The following is a 22,345-nucleotide window of genomic DNA, read 5'->3' as shown; positions in this document are numbered from 1 at the left end:
GCTTGGTGTGATCTTGGAGCCCCTAAAACACCATCTATCCCAACCCACGTATATGTTGCCTTTGAAATGTCTCTGGTAACTAATCATTCCATTGCTGTTTAAATATGTCCAGTAATGGTGAATTCACCACGTCCTTGTGGTACCTAAATTTAGAAATCATTTGACTTTAACAATTATATAATGCAATATTCCTGACTAAAAACTGAACAGAAAAGTTGAGTGATAAGAAACTATTCTGTCAGGGGCACCTGGCTGGGTAAGCATCTGCCTTTGGCTCAGGTATGATCTCCAGGTCCCTGGAATCAAGCCCCACATTGGGCTCCCTGCTCAGCAGGGAGTCTGCTTCTCTCCCTGTTTGTGCTCTCTTTCTGTTTCTCCCCTTCAAATGAATAAATAAAATCTTAAAAAAACTTTTTTATAAAGGAACTATTCTCTCAGTCAGAACACTATCCTTTTTAAGAATCTAGGAGAGCCTCAAGATGGCAATATTTGTTTTTTTCACTAGAGATTATATCAGGAAGTATGAAAGAAAAAAATCCACCTCATAGAGCAATCATGAAAAGACAAATAACAAGTGTTGGGGAGGATGTGAAAAAATAGGAACCCTCATACAATGCTGGAAGGAAGAGTTTAGAAGTTCCCCAAAATGTTAAACATGGAGCTATCATATGACCCAGCAAATTACTCAGAACTATATACCCAAGAGAAATGAAAACATGTTAAAAAAAAAAAAACCTGTACATGAATATTCAGAGCTATTATTCATCAGAGCCAAAAAGTAGAAACAAATATCCATCAGTTGATAAATGGATAAATTAAATGTGACATAGCTATACAATGGAAAATTATTCAGCAATAAAAGGAAACAAAATACTGATGCATGTTATGACATGGATGAACCTTGAAAGCATGGTAAGTAAAGAAGCTAGTAACAAAGGACTGCTTTGTTTATACATGAATTTTATAAAATGTCTGAAATAGGTAAATCCATGTAGACAGAAAGCAGATTTGTGGTTGTCTAGACTTTGAGTAGAAATGGGAGTGATGAGTGATGAAAATGTTCTAAAATTAATTTTAGTGATGTTTGCACAATTTTGTGAATACACCAAAACCACTGAATTACATACTTTAAATGGGTAAGTTCTATGGTAATTATTGGAACCTTCAACTCATTATTTCTAAACTAACAAAAACATGCTATTATTAACTGCACTATGTATTATGAAGAGTTTACAAGCGTATGTTACTTTCATGATAAAATATTTTAAAATTATATGCTACTAGAATCTCTTGCTAGTTGTTAATTTTAACTAGATAGACTCATAGACAGTTTGTTAAAATAAAAAATTCTAGCTAAGTCATAGGCTTTCCCCCCATTATGCATGAAAGAAAAGAGGAACTAACAATCTTCTCATTTGCAGAGCACTCTTACAAGAATTTATACTATTTATACCTGCAGAGATGTCAATTGCAACGTTACTAATGGGGCAACAAATTATCAAGTAAAGCAACAATTCAGAATTATAAACTTCAAGGAAGAAGGGAGCTAAACCCTTGGAGTTAGCATAGTCACATGTCCTCTGAACACATTAAGACAAGATCTATCTTTCAGTCTTGTTTAACATGCATATCAAGATTTAACACGTGTATCTGCCTCCCGGTTTGAGGTTGGCACCATGAGTGGTCACATAGGAGGAATATGCGTACATGACCAGATTCCTGTAAGAATTCTGGGCTTACCTTGGCAGAGATATCTTATACAAATTCCTATAATTTGCTACTAGACTGAAAGAACTGTAGTGTGACCGACACGTAGGGAAGATCTCAAAGTCTGTGCCTTATCTCTCTGGTCTTCACCTAGGCATATCTTTTTTTTGTTGATCCTATTTTGTATCTTTTGCTGTATAAACTTAAGCCATGATTATAACCTGTTATTTAGTTAAATGAGTCCTCCTAACAAATTTTCAAACTGGTATGTTCTTGGGACTCTCCAAGTACATGAGTTTCTCTGAAGGTTATTTTTAAGGACCTATTAAACAACTAAATGCTATGTTTTAATAGTTTTCAAGATTCCTTTTCTTAAAAAAATTATACTTCCAGGATACCTAGGTGGTGCAGTCAGTTAAGTGTTGAACTCTTGGTTTTGGCTTAGGTTGTGATCTCAGGATCATGAGCTTGAGCCCCACAACTGGCTCTGTGCTCAGAGCATTATCTGCTTTGGAGTCTCTCCCTCTGCCCCCTGCATGTTCTCTCTCTCTACCCCCACCCCCTCTGTTTTTAAAATAAACAAATCCTAAAAAAATTATAATTCCAAGGAAGATATTTGCAAATGATATATTTGATAAGAGGTTAATATTCAAAGAATTGTTAGTTGTTAATTTTAACTATATAAGACTCACACTTTGCTAAAATAAGAAATCTAGCAAAACACGGGCTTCCCCCCCTCCCCAGCATGCATGAAAAAAAAGAGGAACAAGAAAGGAACTCACACAGCACACCTGCTTATTTCTGGAAGTATCTAGAGTCACGGTACCGACCCTTAGCCAAATTCTGGGACCAAACTTATACAATTCAACATCAAAAAACTCCCAAATAATCTGATTAAAAATGGGCAGGGACCTGAATAGACATTTCTCCAAAGAAGACATACAGATGGCCAATAGACACTTGGAAAGATGTTTAACATCACTCGTCATCAGAAAAATGCAAATCAAAACCACCAGGAGATATCACCTTACCTAAACCTGTCAGAAGGGCTAAAATCAAAACACAAGAAACAACAAGTGTTTGTGAGGAAAGGAACACTATATACTGTTGGTGGGAGTTAATTTGGTGTAGTAACTATGGAAAGCAATATGGAGATTCCTCAACTATGGAAAGCAATATGGAGATTCCTCAAAACATCAAAAACAGAAATACTGCATGATCTGGTAATACCACTAATGGGTATTTACCCACTAAAAATGAAACCACTAATTTGAAAAGACATATGCACCCTTATGTTAATTGCAGCATTATTTACAATAGCCAAGAAATGGAAGCAACCTAAATGTCCATCTGTACATGAATGGATAAAGAAGATGTGGTGTGTGTGTGTGTATATAATATATATATTATATATATATATATATATATATATATATATATATATATAATGGGATATTACTCAGCCATCAAAAAGGATGAGATCTTGCCACCTGGGACAATATGGATGGACCTAGAAAGTATTATGCTTAATGAAATAAGACAGAGAAAGACAAACACTGTATGATTTTACTCACATGATTCTACTTTATGTGGAATCTAAAAAACAAACGAATAAACAAATCCATAAATACAGAAAAAAAGCTGATGGTTTCCCAAGGGAAGTAGGGTGGATAAAGGAGATAGGAGGCTTCTAGTTATGGAATAAATAAGCCACAGGGATAAAAGGTAACATAGGAAATATAGTCAATGGTATTATAACAGCATTGTATGGAGACAAATGGTAGCTGTACTTGTGGTGAGCTTAATGTATAAACTTGAGTCACTATATTGTATACCTGAGACTAATGTAATATTATATGTTAACTATAGTTCAATAAAAAATAGTTTTAGTAAACAGAAAAAAATTATACTTCCAAGGACAGATTTATACTAAGAAATAGGACATTCTGAAAGTAGTTATGAAGTTACACCATCTCAATTTTGCACAGAAAAAAAATCAATATTTTTGTGACTACCCACCATTTAATATTTAAAATCAAATATTTCAAACAAATTTTATGTCACAGAAAGATAGTTCTTCCTCTGTGGTATGGGAATAAAAACATATCATTTATCTCTTTCTGAGTTATCTTTTGTTAATTAGAAAGGCTTGCATTGATAAAGAAAAGCTCTAGATTTTCAGTAGTTAACATTACAAGCTAAAAGCAGAACTATGAAGACCAATTTTACTGGCATAAATATAGTTAAGAATGAATAAGATCTTATAACAACAATTAAATAAGGAACACATAGCATTACTTTTCCACACTGTTTGGTCACATATTTATAAATGTGACAATAAAGGAAGTATCACTAGAATGCTACTCTCTACAAATTTATGGCAATATAAGCAAATATACCCTAAATGCTGCTTTATTCTTTTATAAGCAATTGTATATTTACATATGCTTTTCTGTCAGGTCAGGCAAATTTTACTTTGATATGACAAGAGATAATGGGTCATTAGGTTAAAAGATAATAGATTTGGGTCATAGGGTCACCTGGGTGGCTCAGTGGGTTAAAGCCTCTGCCTTCGGCTCAGGTCATGAACCAAGGATCCTGGGATCAAGCCCCGCATTGGGCTCTCTGCCCAGCGGGGAGCCTGCTTCCCTTCCTCTCTGTCTGACTCTCAGCCTACTTGTGATTTCTGTCTGTCAAATAAATAAATAAAATCTTAAAAAAAATAGATTTGGATCACAGCCAGGGAATATAAACTTAAATTGATTTGTGTATATTTATAACAGGACAAAAATTTGAGGCTGTTACCCAGAATGCACAGTTATCTAAATTATCTCTGAAGTAGAAGTTATTTACTTTTCAAAAAAAATCTTTCTTTCCTGTTTAAACACAAATAATAATAAATTAGAATAAGTGGCAGAAAGTAAAATAAGAAAATTCCTATGTTGTTTTCTTTAGCTTTATGTGGAAAAATAAACCTTTCTGACAATAATCTCTCTTGTAAATATACCAGGTATGTATCTGAAACCTTATCACACAGAGCAGGATAGCAACTCCCTGACTTCATAAAAATAAAACAAAACAAAAACTTGTGAGACAGTCCTCTATTATGAACCAGAAAATTGTTTCCTAGATTAGGAATGAGGAATATTGTTTCTCAAACTCAATTTCTTGCTTTTTATTGTCTTCAGTTCTTCCTATCTATCTATCCATCTATGTGTCTGTCCATATTCCAGCTTTACTGAGATATAATTGACATGGGTTCTTACTATTTATATTGAAGTCATGTGTTTGTTACCAGGTCAACTAGCCTACTCCTGAAGTGCTGATCCTGGGAAGAAAGTGGTTTTTGTTTTTTTTCTCCAACAGTAAGAGGTATATCTCTGATGACCTTGGCCTTCCAAGTAGGATACAGAACACAGATCTTTTTAAATGACAAACTTGATTACTATAAAAAATTACATAGCTTAAGTCAAGAATTTATTAACAAAGTCAAAAGACTTTGTTATAAGTCTTTTAAGATATAAGAATACCTGGAAACACACAAGACCCATTAAGGTGATTGGGATATAATATCATTGAGAAAGGACTAGAATGTAATTGTATCCAACATTGCTAAAATATCAATTTTACACTGTCCAAAGAAATTTTGCAGTAAAAGCAAATGTTAGAGGAGATAATTAAATGATAGCAGGAGAGCAAAGTTTTGGCACTGATTACCTAATTACTATCGTTGAATCCAGAGAAATTGACTATGGTGGACACATTTACTTTGTGCCTGAAGGATAGGTTGGTTTACTTTACTCATTATAATTTGGGTCAAGATTTCATAGTTTTGGGTAGATGAATATTCCTGTTGTTCTAATTCCATTCTCCCCTAAGTAAACAGATTTTTAAATGCTTCCCAGTCACCTAACCAGAGGGCATGAAAAAAATATATAATTTCACTATAAATTTTTCTGATAGATGTCCTGGCTTATAAACACTTTCTTCTGAGTTTAGTTATCAGGGTATTCATGGAGTGTGATCAATTCTGGATTTATTAACAATTTTAAATTTTCACATCTGTGAGCTGAGAACCAGACTGTACATTGATGACTCTAATTAACAGTTTCACCTCATGAGCCCTTACCCAAGGAGCAATTGATCTCAGACATTCCTATTTCAGGTAGCCTTTGATGCATTACAAACCAACTACAAAATCAGTAATCTAAAACCTAAAATGTATTGTTCATAATTTCTGTGGATTGCAGTTCATCAGCTGGGTGGTTTTTCTATTGATCTTTCCTGGAATCACTCATGTAGCTACAGTAATCTCTCCAAGTCTCTGATGAGACTCTCCCAAGTCTCATTCACATCCCTGGCACTTATGCTGGCTGTCAACTAGCGTTCCTCATTTATGGCCTTTTCCTCCAGTAGCTGAGACTGAGCTTATTTACACAGTAGTCTCAGGGCAGTATTCTAAAAGAGTAAGAGCAGAAACACAAGACCTTTGGAGTCTGAAATTCAAAAATCTGTAATACCGCTTCTACATTTTATTGGACAAAGTAAGTCATTAGACCAGTCCTAGATTCAAGAGGTAGGCATGATAGTTAATTTTATGCATCCACTTGACTGGACTGGGATAAGGGATGTCCAGACAGCTGGTAAAACATTATTTCTGAGTGTGTCTGTGAGGATGTCTCTGGGAGAGTTTAGCATTTGAATCAGTAGGCTGAATAAAGATCATTCTCACCATTGGGAGTGGGCATCTTCTAGAACAAAAAGGGTGGAAAAATTCATTCTGTCTGCTTGAGCTGAGACATCCATCTTCTCTTGCCCTCAGACATTGGCACTACTCCTTCTCAGGTGTTCAGACTCAGACAGGACTCATACCATTGGTCTCCTGATTCTCAGAAATTCAGAGTTGGGCTAACTTATACCACTGGTTTTCTTAGTTCTTTAGCTTGCAAATGGCAGACCTGGGACTTCTTGGCCTCTGTAATAACATGGGCCAATTCCATATATATATATAGAACTGTTTCCATATATGTCTTATTGGTTCTGTTTTTCCGGAGATCCTTTACTTACACAGTGGAGAAACATTCTCCATCTCTTTTCAGGAGTAGCTACAAATGAATCTGTAGCTGTATGTCATTCTCCACTATTTCTAACGTAAATTCATCAGTTGTTCCAATGATGTCGTTTATAGAAAAAGAAAAGATTCTGTAGTTCTAGGACCCAATTTGGCATCATATGTTGCTTTTAGTTGTCATTTCTCTTTAGTCTCCTTTAATCTGGAATAGTTCCTTAGCTTTTCTTGGTCTTTCAAATGACATTTAAAAATTTTGTCTTTTGAACTATTTGACATTTTGAATTTTATAGAATATCCTTCAATTTGTCTGATATTTCCTTGTAATTAGATCATGTGTTTTTGGCATCAACATTGTATAAGAGAGGTTATGACCTTTTTGTTATATTACATCAGGAGGAAATAGTATCAATTTACTCCTTTATTGGTGATGTTAATTTTGATTGGTGTTTCCACTGTAAAGTTACTGTTTTTCTTTTGTATTTAATCAGTAATTTGTGTAATGATATATCATCCCTTATTAAACATTAAACTTTTACTTGTTAAACTTTTTAAACCTTTACTTATTAAAACTTTTACTTATTAAACTTTTACTGACTAGTTTTAGTATCAATTAATTATTTCAATTATAAAATTTATAGAAGAAAATATTTTTAAATTTAGGTTCAAATTTTGGTTTGCTACATTTCAGCTGTATGATCTTAGGGCACTCATGATGGCTCCGAACCTTAGTTTCATCACGTGTAAATTGTAGACAACACCAATTATTTTATAAAGTTCTGAACATTAAAATAAGATAATATATGTAAAGTACTTAGCAGAGTGATTGCCATTTATTTATTTTAACTAGTTTTTACTGGGGTTCTCTAATTTTTATTAGTGTTCTAGGAAGACATGAGTAAAACAGTATCTTTGCCTTAAAAGAGATTATAGTCTATTCTATAGCAGATGTCAGCAAACTTTTTTTATAAAGGACCAGAATGTAAATATTTTAGGAGCCATACAAGCAATACATAAATGAATGGGTGTTGCTGTATTCCAATAAACTTTACTTAGAGAATATGTTGGGGACTAGACTTGGCTCATGGGCCATTGCTTACTGATCTCTTTCCTTTTTTTTTTTTTTTTAAAGAGTTTATTTATTTGTCAGAGAGAGACACACAAGCAGGGGGAGCCACAGGCAGAGAGAAGCAGGCTCCCTGCTGAGCAAGGAGCCAGATGCGGGACTTGATCCCAGGATGCTGAGATCTTGACATGACCTGAAGGCAGACACTTAACTGACTGAGCCACCCAGGCACTCGGCTGATCTCTGTTCTATAGGAAGCAGACCAAAAATAATTATAAATTCCCTTAAGTGCTATGAAGGAAAAATACAGGTATTAGGAGATTATATAACATCTTGTCTAGAATATCAAGGATAATAAAGCTGAGGAAATAACATGTACACTAAGACCTGAAAAATAGCTGGTAACCAAATATATGGTGGTTAGAAGCTTTGTAGGCAAAGCAAATAGGATATGCTAAGGTACTCAGGGAGAAAGTTGCACTGCATTTTTTAAGACCACAAATAAAGCCAATGTGACCAGAGGGCAAAAACATAAGAAAGGTATTGTGAAAGTCTTTTCACAAATGGCTATTAATTTCTACTACATGTCAGGCATTGTTCTAGCTAAAAGGAATATGTTAGTGAATAAGACTGACAAGGTCTCTGCCTCCCTGTGGTGGACATTTGGGAGGGACAGAGATGGACAATAAATTAATAAATAGTTATATATTTAACATATAACTGCATGTATGTATATGCATGTATAAATGAGTGTAATAACATATTGTGGTAAGAGCTAAGAAGAAAATAAATGATTTCTTCTATGACATAAAACAGGATGAGAGTATTTTAGATGCATGGTTGGAGAAGACTTTTTGAGGAAGTGACACTTGATCTGAGATTTGAACACTGAGAAAAAGCCAAACATAGCAAAGCAGGAAGAATAACATTAAAAATGTGAAACAACAAAAGGAAATAAGACAAGAAAGAGCCAGTATTGAGGACAGAACCCTAACCCAAAGAGATAATGCTTTGAAACAAGATTGAAGACATAGGCATAGCTCAGATCATTGGAGTCCTTGGGTGAGAAATTTAGATTTTACTTGAAATGCACCAAAAACCCACTGCAAAGTTTTATTGAAGGGAGTTACATTATATTTATACATTGAAAAGATTTTTCTGGGTGGTAGCATGGTGAATGCAATAGAAGACACCAAGATGGAAAGCAGAAAGGCAAGTTAAGAGACCATTTGCACTGGGGCGCCTGGGTGGCTCAGTGGGTTAAAGCCTCTGCCTTCGGCTCAGGTCATGATCCCAGGGTCCTGGGATCGAGCCCCGCATTGGGCTCTCTGCTCAGCGGGGAGCCTGCTTCCTCCCCTCTCTCTCTGCCTGTCTCTCTGCCTACTTGTGATCTCTGTCTGTCAAATAATTAAGTAAAAATCTTAAAAAAAAAAAAAAAGAGACCATTTGCACTAATCCAGGTGAGAGCCTACAAAGCAGCTATAAGAGGGTGGCAACAGTATAGATGGAGGGAAATGAGCAGATTAGAGAGAAATTTAAAAGTCAAAATTGGTCGGATTTGGTGGTTGATTGGATATGAGCATTAAAGGAAAAAGATGATCTCTAGGCTCCTGAAGGGAGAAGTTGGGTGATTGGTGGAGCCATTCACCGGGACATCCAAGTGGAAATGGTAAATATGCAGTTGAAAAGAGGATTTCAGAGGTAACGGGGTTGCTCAGTAGGTTAAGCCAGTGCCTTAGGCTCAGGTCATGATCCTGGAGTCCCAGGGTGAGTCCCAAGTCTGGCTCCTTGCTCAGCAAGAAGTCTGCTTCTTCCTCTGACCCTTCCCCTTCTCGTGTTCTCTCTCTCTCTCTCTCTCTCTCTCTCTCTCTCATTCTCTCTCTCAGATAAAGAAATAAAATCTTCAAAAAGAAAAAAAAAAAAAGAAAACCCCAGGAGCTCAGAGGAGATTTTATAAAACTGGGGATGCATTTTTTCCATTGGTGGTCACCGAAGACACAGATGTAACACCTGAGAAGAAAGCATGAAGAAGGGAAGCCAGCCTAAGTCTGAGTCTTGAGAAACTTGGACATTTAAAGATGTCAGAGGGGACAAACTGATCAAGGAGGCTAGAAAGAATTGAGTATAGTGTAGGCAGAAAACCAGGAAGCATACCATCATAGAATGCTTCTGAGGGACAACAAAAATGAGGAGTGAAAAACAGCCACTAGATTTAAAGACAAGGAGATCATTGATAACCTTGGTAAGAGTTATTTTAGCAGAGAGCACAGAGCTGGATTACAGTGGTGATAGGGGGCATAGAAGACTTTGAGAAATGTCTTTTATCACAGATAGATAGAGAGATAGATAGAAGATAGATATAAAAGGAGTAGACATAGGCCACAGAGTAATCTCTTAGCCAATAATTGTTTTTGTTACTACTATCTTATAGTCACTTAATAAATGTCATAGATACTTGGGACTTTTCAATTAACTATCAAATTTGCTTGCTTAGTCCACATTAATTTTTAATGTTAATTTTGCTTTTTAAAATATGTAATACACCCAAATGGTTCCAAATTCAAAAGGAACAAACAGTACAGTGAAATGTTTACTTCTCACCCTGTTCCTCAACCCCCAGTTTCTTTCCCAGAGGAACCAATGTTATGAGTTTAGCTGTTTCATTCTTTTTAACAACTGCATGGTAAGTACTCAGTTATGTATGTTACCATACTTCATTTAACTCGTATGCTAGTGATGGATATTTAGCTTGTTAAGAGTCTTTTCCTATTACAAATAATAAAGCAATGAACAATCTTGTATGTGTGATTTCACATATGTGTAAGTATCTTAGGTCTGTCTCTCTAGAAGCAGATATTCTGGTGGAGATTCTCCTGCAAGTGTTTTATTAGAATACTCAGGAGTAAACCTAAAAAGAGTGAGGGAAGCAGGACAAGGAAGGGAAAGAGGTAAAGCAAGAATGTGGTTTCAGATGACTGGATTCAGTCTATTCCTATAGGGAGCTCTAAAGCATAAACTGCAAGCAGCTTCTATCTGCCCTTAGGCTAGGGACCAGAACATTTGTACCCTCACTGTAGGAGTGCTGACAACACTGACTCCATCTTTGGCCGTCCGTTTTCGTCAGGCCTTCACGATGACTTCCCTCGAGGCTGTGCGTTCCAGGGCCCGTGGAGGTTAATGTATGACGAGAATACAGGAAGGTTTGCTCTGATCTTTCCTAAATTGGCACACAGAAGATGCCACTTTAAATAACTAGTAGAGAAGACTGGCTGACAGGAGGTACCACTTTAGATAACTACCCTTTGACCTCACCACAGTGATCCCTTCACTCTTAAAAAGTCATGAGTTAGGGGCACCTGGATGGCTCAATGGTTTAAAGCCTCTGCCTTTGGCTCAGGTCATGATCTTAAGGTCCTGGGATCGAGCCCCACATCGGGCTCTCCACTCAGCGGGGAGCCTGCTTCCCCCCCACCCCGCCTGCCTCTCTGCCTACTTGCGATCTCCGTCTGCCCAATAAATAAATTAAACCTTAAAAAAAAGCCATAGGGTTAGGGTCCAAACTGGGCAGAGAATAGCTGTGTGGTGTCTGGATCTTTGCCCACCTGATCTCCTCCATCACTAAGTTAGTCTGACTAATACTCTGTGTACATGGTATGGAGCGGCTTGCTTCCTTTTTCAGTCTCTAAAAGGCATTCTCAGTCTGGAGAATACTTCAGTGCCCCTCCCTCCACCTTCTAACGCCCAAATAGTCACTGGCTACTCCAGGTTGGGGGTGGGGATGGGGAAGGAAGTATGGGAGATCTGCTCATAGCTCCAGGCACTTTAAAGTTCAGATGGCTCTAATCATCCAAGGGCAATCCTCTGGGGTTGTAGGTAGGAGCCATTCCCAGGAGCTCCCACAGCTGCAGGGTGTGGGGGAAGGGTCGCAGGAATAGGCACACCAAAATGGTAGCAGGGATGCCGGGGGGCACCAACAGATTCTGCAACATTAAGTATAACTGTAGGATAAATTCCTAGAAGCAATATTGCTGTATGGAGCTAATATTGCTAGTTGTCTACTCAAACAAGATCCACCCCACTCCTGCCCAACTCTTCCTAATAGATCACAGATTTCATTCGAAGTAGCTGTGTGCCCCATTCAAAAAATACTTTCCCATCCTCCTTTGCCTCTGGGCTGGTCATGACAGTTTTTGAAATAAGATGGAGGTAGTAGTTTCTGGGGATAGTGTCCCTTTCTGAATAAAAAAAACCAAGCTTATTTTGTCCTCTTTGCCCTTTACTTCACATCTTTCTTTTTGCCAGGAATGTACAGAAATGGGTCTGGAGATGCAGCAACCATCTTGTGACCATGAGACAGAAAGAAGGAAAATGAAGTTCTATGCAAGAAATTGGGGCAAGTCAACAGAAGCCATGAATTAAAAGTGTCTTCCTGTACCCAGGCTGTTGTAGGGTCAGTAATTATACAAACTGACATTCATTTATATGGTATTTTCTAAGTCATAGGTGTGCTTTCACAAAATTCGCCTCACCCTCATTCTTTCAATGCCTCCACCTCTGTATCAGTACCCTGGTGGGCGGGGGGGGGGGGGGGGGGAGAAATCTCCTGCAATATTAATAGCACATAATTCACTGATGGCTAATTTTGAGTTAGTTTGCTCTCCTTTTAGCAACTAGCAAAGATCCACCACCTTAAAAGTATGGAACTTTGTAATTTGGGGACACAGGACAAAAGTATTCTTGTGGCATAGAGTATTGTGAAAAGCATCCCATACCCCCAAATTTAAGTGTTAGGGTATAGTCCCACAAAAGTGCCAAAGGTCAAAGGAAGAATGCACTAAATGGGAGGGAGAGAGCCCAGAAAACATGTCCATACATTATAAAAGACGAATTTTGCCCATTCTGAAATTCTGCACTACAGTCTCTGGGAAAATTAATTTTCCCTGCGTTCCTGCAGGACATTGAACTACCGACATTGATCTACTATGAAGATGAGAATACTTGCCCTTTACAGCCAGCTTGTAGAAACATTTGCTGCCATTATAAGGGTCATGAAACTTACCTTACCTGGAGTCGAAGCCTTACATCCTGACCAGGAACTTTCTCTCCTCCCTAGAGATGCCTAAGGAAGGACTTCGGGAACTATCTGCCTGTGTGTTTACACATCAAAAGAACAGAAAACTGGTTGCAATTTCAAAGAGGCTAGTTTTATCTTCCCTCTGAGACAATTTAGATAACTGAGCTTCTAAAGGGTAACAATCCAAGATTCTTCAACTTCTGTTCTAAAGATAACTTACATTAGAAGCAGACTTCACTTCTTCCTTTAAGAAAGGGGAAGAAAAACAGTTATTCCTCTCTATATAAGCTCCCAGAGTCCCTCTCTTGTAGAGTGATCCTTCCCTACATATAGGGCTAGCCACCATACTCTCACTGAGTCTGCCTGCGTGGGGTGTGAGGCCTAAGGGACAATGCAACACTATTAGTCCACCTGGTGTTACTGCAGTGAGTAAATAAGGCTCTGATCTCTCATCTAGAGACCAGGTGTTTTTACTAGTACCCCCCTGCCTCTCATTCTCCCATTCCCCCTACCTATTTACCGAACTCTGTGCAAGCAGGGTAGCATCTAAGACCCATCTCACTTCCTGACTTGGCATTATCTTCCTTTAAGAAATTAGTGAATTACTCAACACTGAGTTTCTAATATGTATAGGATATCACTTACACGTTTCTTGCCTAAAATGGAGGAAATCAAAACATTGGAAAAAATCTTTTTTTTTTTTTTAAGGTTATTTATTTATTTATTTGACAGAAAGAGACCACAAGTAGGCAGAGAAGCAGGCAGAGAGGAAGGGAAGCAGGTTCCCTGCTGAGCAGAGAGCCCGATGTGGGGCTTGATCCCAGGACCCTGGGATCATGACCTGAGCCGAAGGCAGAGGCTTTAACCCACTGAGCCACCCAGGCACCCCAACATTGGAAAAAATCTTAATGGGCAAACATTCTAAAAATGTACTTTAAAAATGTCAATGTCAAAGAAGAGAAAGGCTGTAGAACCATTCCAGATTAAAGGAGACTAAAGTGACATAGGAGCTGAATGAAAAATGTGAAGGAGAAGGTTTGTTACAGAGGGCATTACTGGAACAATTGGCAGAATTTGCACATGGGCTGTATATTAATAATAACAGTGCATTGATATTAAGATTCCTTAATTTGGTAATTATACTGTGGTTTTGTAAGACACTACCTTTTTTTAAGGATAGATGTTAAATTACTTAGGTGTGATAGGTCATGATACCTGTAACTTAGTTTTAAAGGGATAAAGAGAAAAAAAAATCAAATTTGGCAAAATGTTTACTGAACATTGTTGATCTAGGTGAAGGGAGTTCCAGAGTTCATGGTACTATTCTTATAACTCTTCTCTAATTTAATTTTTTTTTTCAAAATTAATGAGAGGAAAAGTATTCCTATCCAGTGACTAATATGTGGTAGTGTGGAGGCCAAGAAAATTAAGGCCATCCCACCTCAAGTTTAACGTTAGCATGAGTACAGCCATCTTAGCTTCGGCAGCCATCTCAGGCCCCTGTGACCAGGGACTGAACTTTACCCTACGTTAGGTTTAGTAACAGGAACCCACCCTGCTTTAGTTCCAGGAAAAACAGGACCCTGCCTTTAGTTCCAAGAAAGTACCTAACCCTGTAAACAGCCCGGCAACAGCTAATCAGCTTACTGCCGGAAAGTCTGAAATTTTCCCGCTCCCCTACCCCAAGCCTCTGGTAACCACACATAAATAACCCCTGCTTTAACTAGACTTGGGGTCCAAGTCCCTACTCTGCTGTGTTGGGTATACTTGGGCCCAAGTTTAAGCTTGTTGAATAAACGCTCCTCTGATTGCATCGGTGTTGGCTCCTTGGTGGTCTCTCGGACACAAAAACTTGGGCATTACAGCAGGCTCTGAGCTAGCCACAGCCCCAGAGAGTAATCGATGTGATATATTCCCAGGCCTCAAAAACCTGATATCTAGTAAGGAACTAAACAGGGAAATTGATACAATGTGATAAAATTTAAAAGCACATTATTTATGTTTATGTTTATAACTATTTTCTTTTCACATGGCTTATGTGACACCCTTCTCTGTTTATCTTCCTCCTGTCTCCCTGGTTACTACTTCTCAGTACCTTTGGCTAATTCCTCTACATCTCCTCACAGAATTCACTCTTCAGACTTTTTCCCTTCTCTGGCTACTCTTGATCTTCAGGTGTACTTAATTAGTTATATGGCTTTAAGATCATCTATAAGCTGGTAACTCCCCAATTTATATATCCAGCCTAGTTCTCTCCTCCAAACTCCTGCCTATTCCACAACCCCACCTGAGTGTCAGGGATCACAAACTCAATTTCTCTAAAAACAAACTCCTGATTTCCTTTCAGTCCTACCCTTCCTGGAAAATATGTGCAAGTCATATATCTGACAAAGGACTTGACTCCAGAGTATAGAAAGAACTCTCAAAAGGCAGAAACAGGAAAATAAACAGCCTTATTTTTTAAATGGTAAAAGATTTAAACAGTCACTACACCAAAGAGGATGCCCAGATGGCCAATAAGCACATGAAAAATGCTCAACATCACTAGTCATTAGGGAAATACAAAATAAAGCTACAATAAAAATGAATTACTACATACCTATTAGCATAACTACACATAAACAGCCCACAAAAAATTGACAATACGAAGTGCTTTGCATCCTCAAAATAACTGGAATTCGTATACATTGGTGAGAATGCAGAATAGGACAACCAATTTGGAAAACTCTTTGGCAGTTTCTTTTAAAGCTAAACATACACTTAGTATATTTATCTAAAGGTAATGAAAATCTATATTCACACACAAAAAACTGTATGTGTTTAAAGCAACTTTATTCATAATCATTAAAACCTGGAAACAACCCAAATAGTCCTCAACTGGGGCAGGGGTCGGGGGAAATCCTACCCTTCCTATAGTATCACCCAGCTCAGTGAAGAAAAATTTCTTTTACATGTCTAGGACAAAAATGATGGAGTCATCTTTGATGTCTTTCTCTCAAACTCTACATGAATCCTTTAACAAACTATATTGGCTTTATTTTTATTTTTAAGATTTTATTTATTTATCAGAGAGAGAGAGAGAGCATGAGCAGGGGGACCAGCAGGCAGAGGGAGAAGCAGGTCCCTGCTAAGCAGGGAGCCTGATGCAGGGCTTGATCCCAGGACCCTGGGATCATGACCTGACTTGAAGGCAGACGATTAACCTACTGAGCCACCCAGGCATCCTTATATCGGCTTTAAATTCTAAATGTAATATATCCATAACTAACCATCTCATAGCATATCATTGCTACCACTGTGTTCCAAGCCATCATCATTTTTTTTTCAAGCTTTTATTTATTTATTTGACAAGGACAGCAAGAGAGGGAACACACACAGAGATTGTGGGAGAGGGAGAAGCAGGCTTCACACCAAGCAGGGAGCTGATGGAGGGTTCAATCCCAAGGGATCATGACCTGAGGCGAAGGCAGATGCTTAATGACTGAGCCACCCAAGTGCCCCCAAACCATCATTATTCCTTGCCCAGATTATTGCAATAACTTTCTAGTTAACCTCAATACTTCTCTGTATCTGTTCTTCATACTATTAAAAATACAACCCAGTTCATGTCACACTCTGGCTGAAAGCCTGCAATGACATCCTATATCACTCATGATTTTACAACCAACACCTAGCCCTAGCTACCTGGTCTCATCTCTTTTTGTTCTTCCCATTGGTCCCTAAGCTCCAACTATACTGGCTTCCTTTTTGTTTGCTGAATACAAGCATGCTTCTACCTCAGGACATTTACACATATTTTTCTTATCTTTTCTTTCAAATTTTTATTTAATTTCTAGTTAGTGAACATACAGGGCAATTTTTGTTTCAGGAGTAGAATTCAGTGATTTGTCATTTACATACAATACCCAGTGCTTACCATAACAATGCATTTGCTTTTCCTACTGTTCGGAATACTCTTTCATCACATGGTCATATTGCTAAATCACTTCCTCTCTTAATTCCTTCAGGTCTGTATTTAGATGTCATCACTTTCATGGTGAAGCTTTCCCTGACCACCCTATATACTATCCTATATTTTTGCCACCTCACCCCAGGACTGCTAACCCTCCTTGCTCTTATTTTTCTCCATAGCGCCTATTACTATTTGATATAATATCTATTTATTTGTTGTTATTTGTGTTCCCCAATTAAATCTAAACTCCCTGAGAGCAAAAATTTAGTTTTCACCCTGTATTATCCCTACACCTAAACCAATGTCTGTCATATACTGGGTGCTCAATAAACATTTATTGAAAATGTGAATGAATGAATAATAGAATATAAGAAATAGAATCATAAATAACAATTATATTTGGTTAAAAGCCTTGGAAAATGGTGAACTTGGTCATATAGATATGGGTATCTGGAGGATTTTAGGTTCTATGAGAAAATTGTCCTGGTCAGCAATAAAGAAGAATGAAGTTGCATAACTGGCTCTCAGATAAGAGACAAGAGAATGAAGGCCAAATTTGGCTTCAGACTTGAGACTGCCCCACCTAACTTACCATGTAAGCCAAGAACACACTGGAAGCTGGCCAAAGGAGTCGGTAAAAGGCTCCACAAAGCAGGATTCCCCAGGCATGCACTGGTTTCCAAGGAGATGAGTCTCCTCCTGAGGATAACATTATAATGAAAAAATGAAGTAAATTCTCTATAAGAGTTGAGCAGCACATTGGTTTAATTAGTGCCACCTTGGAGGTAGATCTGGGGGAAATGAAACAATAGATTAAGGATAAGATAACCTGAGCACAGATTTTAGATTGTAAATAAAATATAAGCCAAGAATGGGCTCAAGAACTTCATGGGTACTGATCATCCGTGAACCTTCCTCTGATTGGATTAGTGTTTAGGGTTTGTGTTTATAAATTTGATGTTTGACTCCACAACATTGATTCATTTTATATTTCAGCAAAAACAAAGTGATTTCTTTGTTTTTTTTCTGAAATGAAACAGAACTTATTCTCTAAGTAGTTTGTGTGCCTGGCAAAGGGATAGAATGCCTATGGCCTCTTACTGCTTTGTTTGTTTTCTCTGCCTCTTATTATATTGTTGCAAAGAAACTATCCTGATGCGGAGAGTAGTAGAGGGAAGAGCAACATAAGTCATCATTTAATATACAATGGAGGATGTGAACTAGGTTTTTTGCGATTGTTTCCCAATATACAAAAACAAATCCTTATGCTGTCAACCTGAAACTAATATAAAGTATGTCAATTATACCTCAATAAAAATTATATATTCACACAAATGTATTCACACACAGTGTAATGGTGCAGGTCAGTAATATTAGTCATAGTCATTTTAAAATGTTATATTTATGTGGTACTTTACAAATTCAAATGTGCAGTATCCTCTCATTTCAATCTTACTACTGCCCCCTTGAGTTAGGTGTCAGCACTTCCATTTACAGTGAAGAAACTGAGGCTGAAGCAGGTTAAGAGCACTAGCTCAAAGTCATTCTTCTGTGACCTACACCGAGAATGAAGATATGTACTGGTGTGTCTAGGATAGTCCCAATTTGTGCCTATTGTCCTAGTGTAATACTTATTAATAGCAACTCTTTGACTCTCCAAAGTCTCCTAGTTGCACAATAAATTTTATGGTCAATCTACCAATATCTACTTCTTTTATTCACTCAAGTCCAGTCCTTTATTTCATTATTGCTTTGTTTCTCCTATTTACAGCAGTTCGGGGTGGTTATAACAGCCCAAACAGCTGGCTTCAGACCCCAATGAGCTCACTTCTCTGAGAAAGGGCATTTCAGTTTGCAAACAAATTCATCCTTAACAAACTTTTAAAATGGAAAATTACCAATATAGTATGGCAGTTAAATGACCAGGGTCTCAAGCTCAGCTCTACTACTTCCTAGCCATGTGGCTTTGGGGAAATTAATGTAGAAAAAAAATCAGCCAGAGCAACATTAGCATAGGACTTTACTTTAAAATGTTGGTCCTAACATGAATAGACACTTTTCTTTTTTCTTTTTCTTTTCTTTTTTTTTTTTTTTAAATTTTATTTATCTATTTGTCAGAGAGAGAGAACACAAGCAGTGGAAGCATCAGGCAGAGGAAGAACCAGACTCCCCACTGCGTAGGGAGGCTGATGTGGGACTTGATCCCGGGACCACAGGGTCATGACCTGAGCTGAAGGCAGATGCTTAACTGACTGAGCCACCCAGATGTCCCAAATAGACACTTTTTTTAAAGAAGATGTCCAGATGACCAACAGACATGTGAGAAGATGCTCAACATTACTCATCATCAGGGAAATGCAAATCAAAACCACAAAGAGATACTATCTTACACCTGTCAGAATGGCTAAAATTAACAACACAAGAAAATACAGGTGTTGGAGAAGATGCGGAGAAAGGGAAACCCTCTTGCACTGTTGGTGGGAATGCAAGCTGGTGCAGCCGCTCTGGAAAACAGTATGGAGGTTCCTCAGAAAGTTAAAAATAGAGCTATCCCACAACCCAGCAATTGCACTACTGGGTATTTACCCAAAGGATACAAAAATACAGATCCAAAGGGGTACATATACCCCAGTGTTTATAACAGCTTCATCAATAATAGCCAAACTATGGAGAGAGCCTAAATGTCCATTGACTGATGACTGATGAATGGATAAAGAAGATATAATGGATAAAGAAGATGTGAGATATATATATATATATATATATATATCATCAAAAAGAATGAAATTTTGCCATTTACAATGATATGGATGAGGCTAGAGTGTATCACACTAAATGAAATAAGTCAGAGAAAGACTCCATATATGATCTCATCATGTGAAATTTAAGAAAGAAAAATAGATGAACATATGAGAAAGGGGTAGGGAGGGAGAGAGGGAAATAAACCATAGAGCCTCTTAATAGATAACAAACTGAGGGTTAGTGGAGGAAGGTGGGAGGGGAGAAGGGATAGATGCGTAAAGGGTATTAAGGAGGGCACTTTTTGTGATAATCTCTGGGTGTTTTGTATGTAAGTGATGAATCACTGACTTCTACTCCAGAAACCAATGTGCACTGTATGTTAACTAACTAAAATATAAATTAAAAAATTAAGTAAAATAATAAAATAAAATAAAATAAAATGTTGGTCTTGAGAAGGCTCCTGAAAGAATTAGAAAACAGTTTGTCTTCAGGAAGGAAGGGACAAGAATTTTACAGAATTTGGCTGGAGTCAGAGAGGAGAATGTCAGTCAAAACTCAGCTAGTTTTGGGAATAGCTGGTTAGAAAAGCATCTCAGAAGAGGAAGAAATTGCTATTGCACATTAGCAGCCATCATTTGGGCAATTTGAATTTATCAAAGTGGATGGGAGACACAGATCAGGATTAAAATCCTGTGCAAGAAGGAATGGGAGGAACAATTCAGGCAAAGCAGACATACAGGGGGCATATGGAAAACTCTTGGAACTTCAAGGACTGCCACATAAATTAACCTCTCCAAAGCTCAATTTCCTCATCTGCAAAATAAGGGGATATACAGCACATACCTTCTCACTCTTGTGAGAAGAGTAAATATATTATTAAATATAAAGCAGGCAAAATAGTGTCAGACACATATTAAGTGCTTAATAAATGTTATTATTATTATTTTCTTTCTTTACTTACCTCTGCCTTCTTACCTTTTACTTTACCTCTTCCTTCTAGGATGGAAATGAGGGTGAACACATATTTGCCAGAAAGATTTAAGGCACTGCCATCTCCAGAATTTTTTTTATAAGGTTGGGCTTAGGGCTCACAATTCATTTGGAAAGGGGTCAGTAACAAAAAGAGGCTTGGTTTAGTGCTTTGATACTTTAAATAAATTTGATACATTAGTGCCTTGATACTTTAAATAAATTCCCACATATATCCTTTGACGTGGAAAATTACTTTTTCTCAAAGAACTAGTCCAACACTGGGTGCCTGGGTGGCTCAGTGGGTTAAGCCTCTGCCTTTGGCTCAGGTCATGATCTCGGGTCCTGGGATCAAGCCCCGCATTGGGCTCTCTGCTCAGCAGGGAGCCTGCTTCCCCCTCTCTCTCTAGCCTACTTGTGATCTCTGTCTGTCAAATAAATAAATACAATCTTAAAAAAAAAAAAAAAGAACTAGTCCAACACTAATCCCTGTGACACCATACCATTCGCCATCCTTCTCAACCCAACCAAGTTGCCATCTCTAAACCCCAATGTACTGAATCTGCAAGGAACAGCTAAGGGACTGTCTCAAGGATTTCTTGTATTTCATAATAAGTTCACCATTTACTACTTAGATTACATATTTATTTTAGATCAATATGTAATCATTTACATAAATAAAACACAATTTACTAAATAATAAATAAATAAAACACAATTTACTAAAGAAGATTTGATTTATACTTTCCATACATTTGAGGGGGAAAAATCAATTGTTTATAATAAAAGATGAATGTTCTATAGTTCCTCGAGTACAGATCCTTACCTCTTTGGTTAGGTTTATTCCCGGGTATCTCATGGTACTTGGTGCTATAGTAAATGGAATCAATTCCCTTGGTGCTATAGTAAATGGAATCGATTCCCTAATTTCCCTTTCTGTATTTTCATTGTTAGTGTATAAGAAAGCAACTGATTTCTGTGCATTGATTTTGTATCCTGCCACATTACTGAATTGCTGTATGAATTCTAGTAGTTTGGGGGTGGAATCTTTTTGGGTTTTCCATGTAAAGTATCATGTCATCTGCGAAGAGAGAGACTTTGACTTCTTCATTGCCAATTTGAATACCTTTTATTTCTTTTTCTTGGCTGATTGCTGTTGTTAGGACTTCTAGTACTATGTTGAACAAGAGTGGTGAGAGTGGGCATCCTTGTCATGTTTCTGATCTCAAAGAGAAGGCTGCCATCTTTTCCCCATTGAGGATGATATTCTCTGTGGGTTTTTCATAGATTTTATGAAGTTGAGGAATATTCCCTCTATCCCTATACTTTGAATCGTTTTAATCAGGAACAGATGCTGTATCTTGTCAAATGCTTTTTCTGCATCAATTGAGAGGACCATGTGGTTCTTCTCCCTTCTCTTATTGATTTGTTCTATCACATTGATTGATTTGTGAATGTTGAACCAGCCCTGCATCCTATGGATAAATCCCACCTGGTCATGGATCCGTACTTGAGGAGCTACAGAATGCTCATGAAAGAAATTGAAGAAGACACAAAAAGATAGACCATTCCATGCTCATGGATGGGAAAAATAAACATTGTTAAAATGTCTATACTGCCTAGAGCAATCTATACTTTCAATGCCATCCCGATCAAAATACCAGTGGCATTTTTCAAAGAGCTGGAACAAACAATCCTAAAATTTGTATGGAACCAGAAGAGACCCTGAATTGCTAAGGAAATGTTGAAAAAGAAAAACAAAATTGG

Source organism: Lontra canadensis, unplaced genomic scaffold (genome assembly GCF_010015895.1).
Source record: "Lontra canadensis isolate GAN:19392208 unplaced genomic scaffold, GSC_riverotter_1.0 scaffold9, whole genome shotgun sequence".
In the NCBI taxonomy this organism is placed as follows: domain Eukaryota; kingdom Metazoa; phylum Chordata; class Mammalia; order Carnivora; family Mustelidae; genus Lontra; species Lontra canadensis.
Note: the sequence above shows the minus strand (reverse complement) of the source record.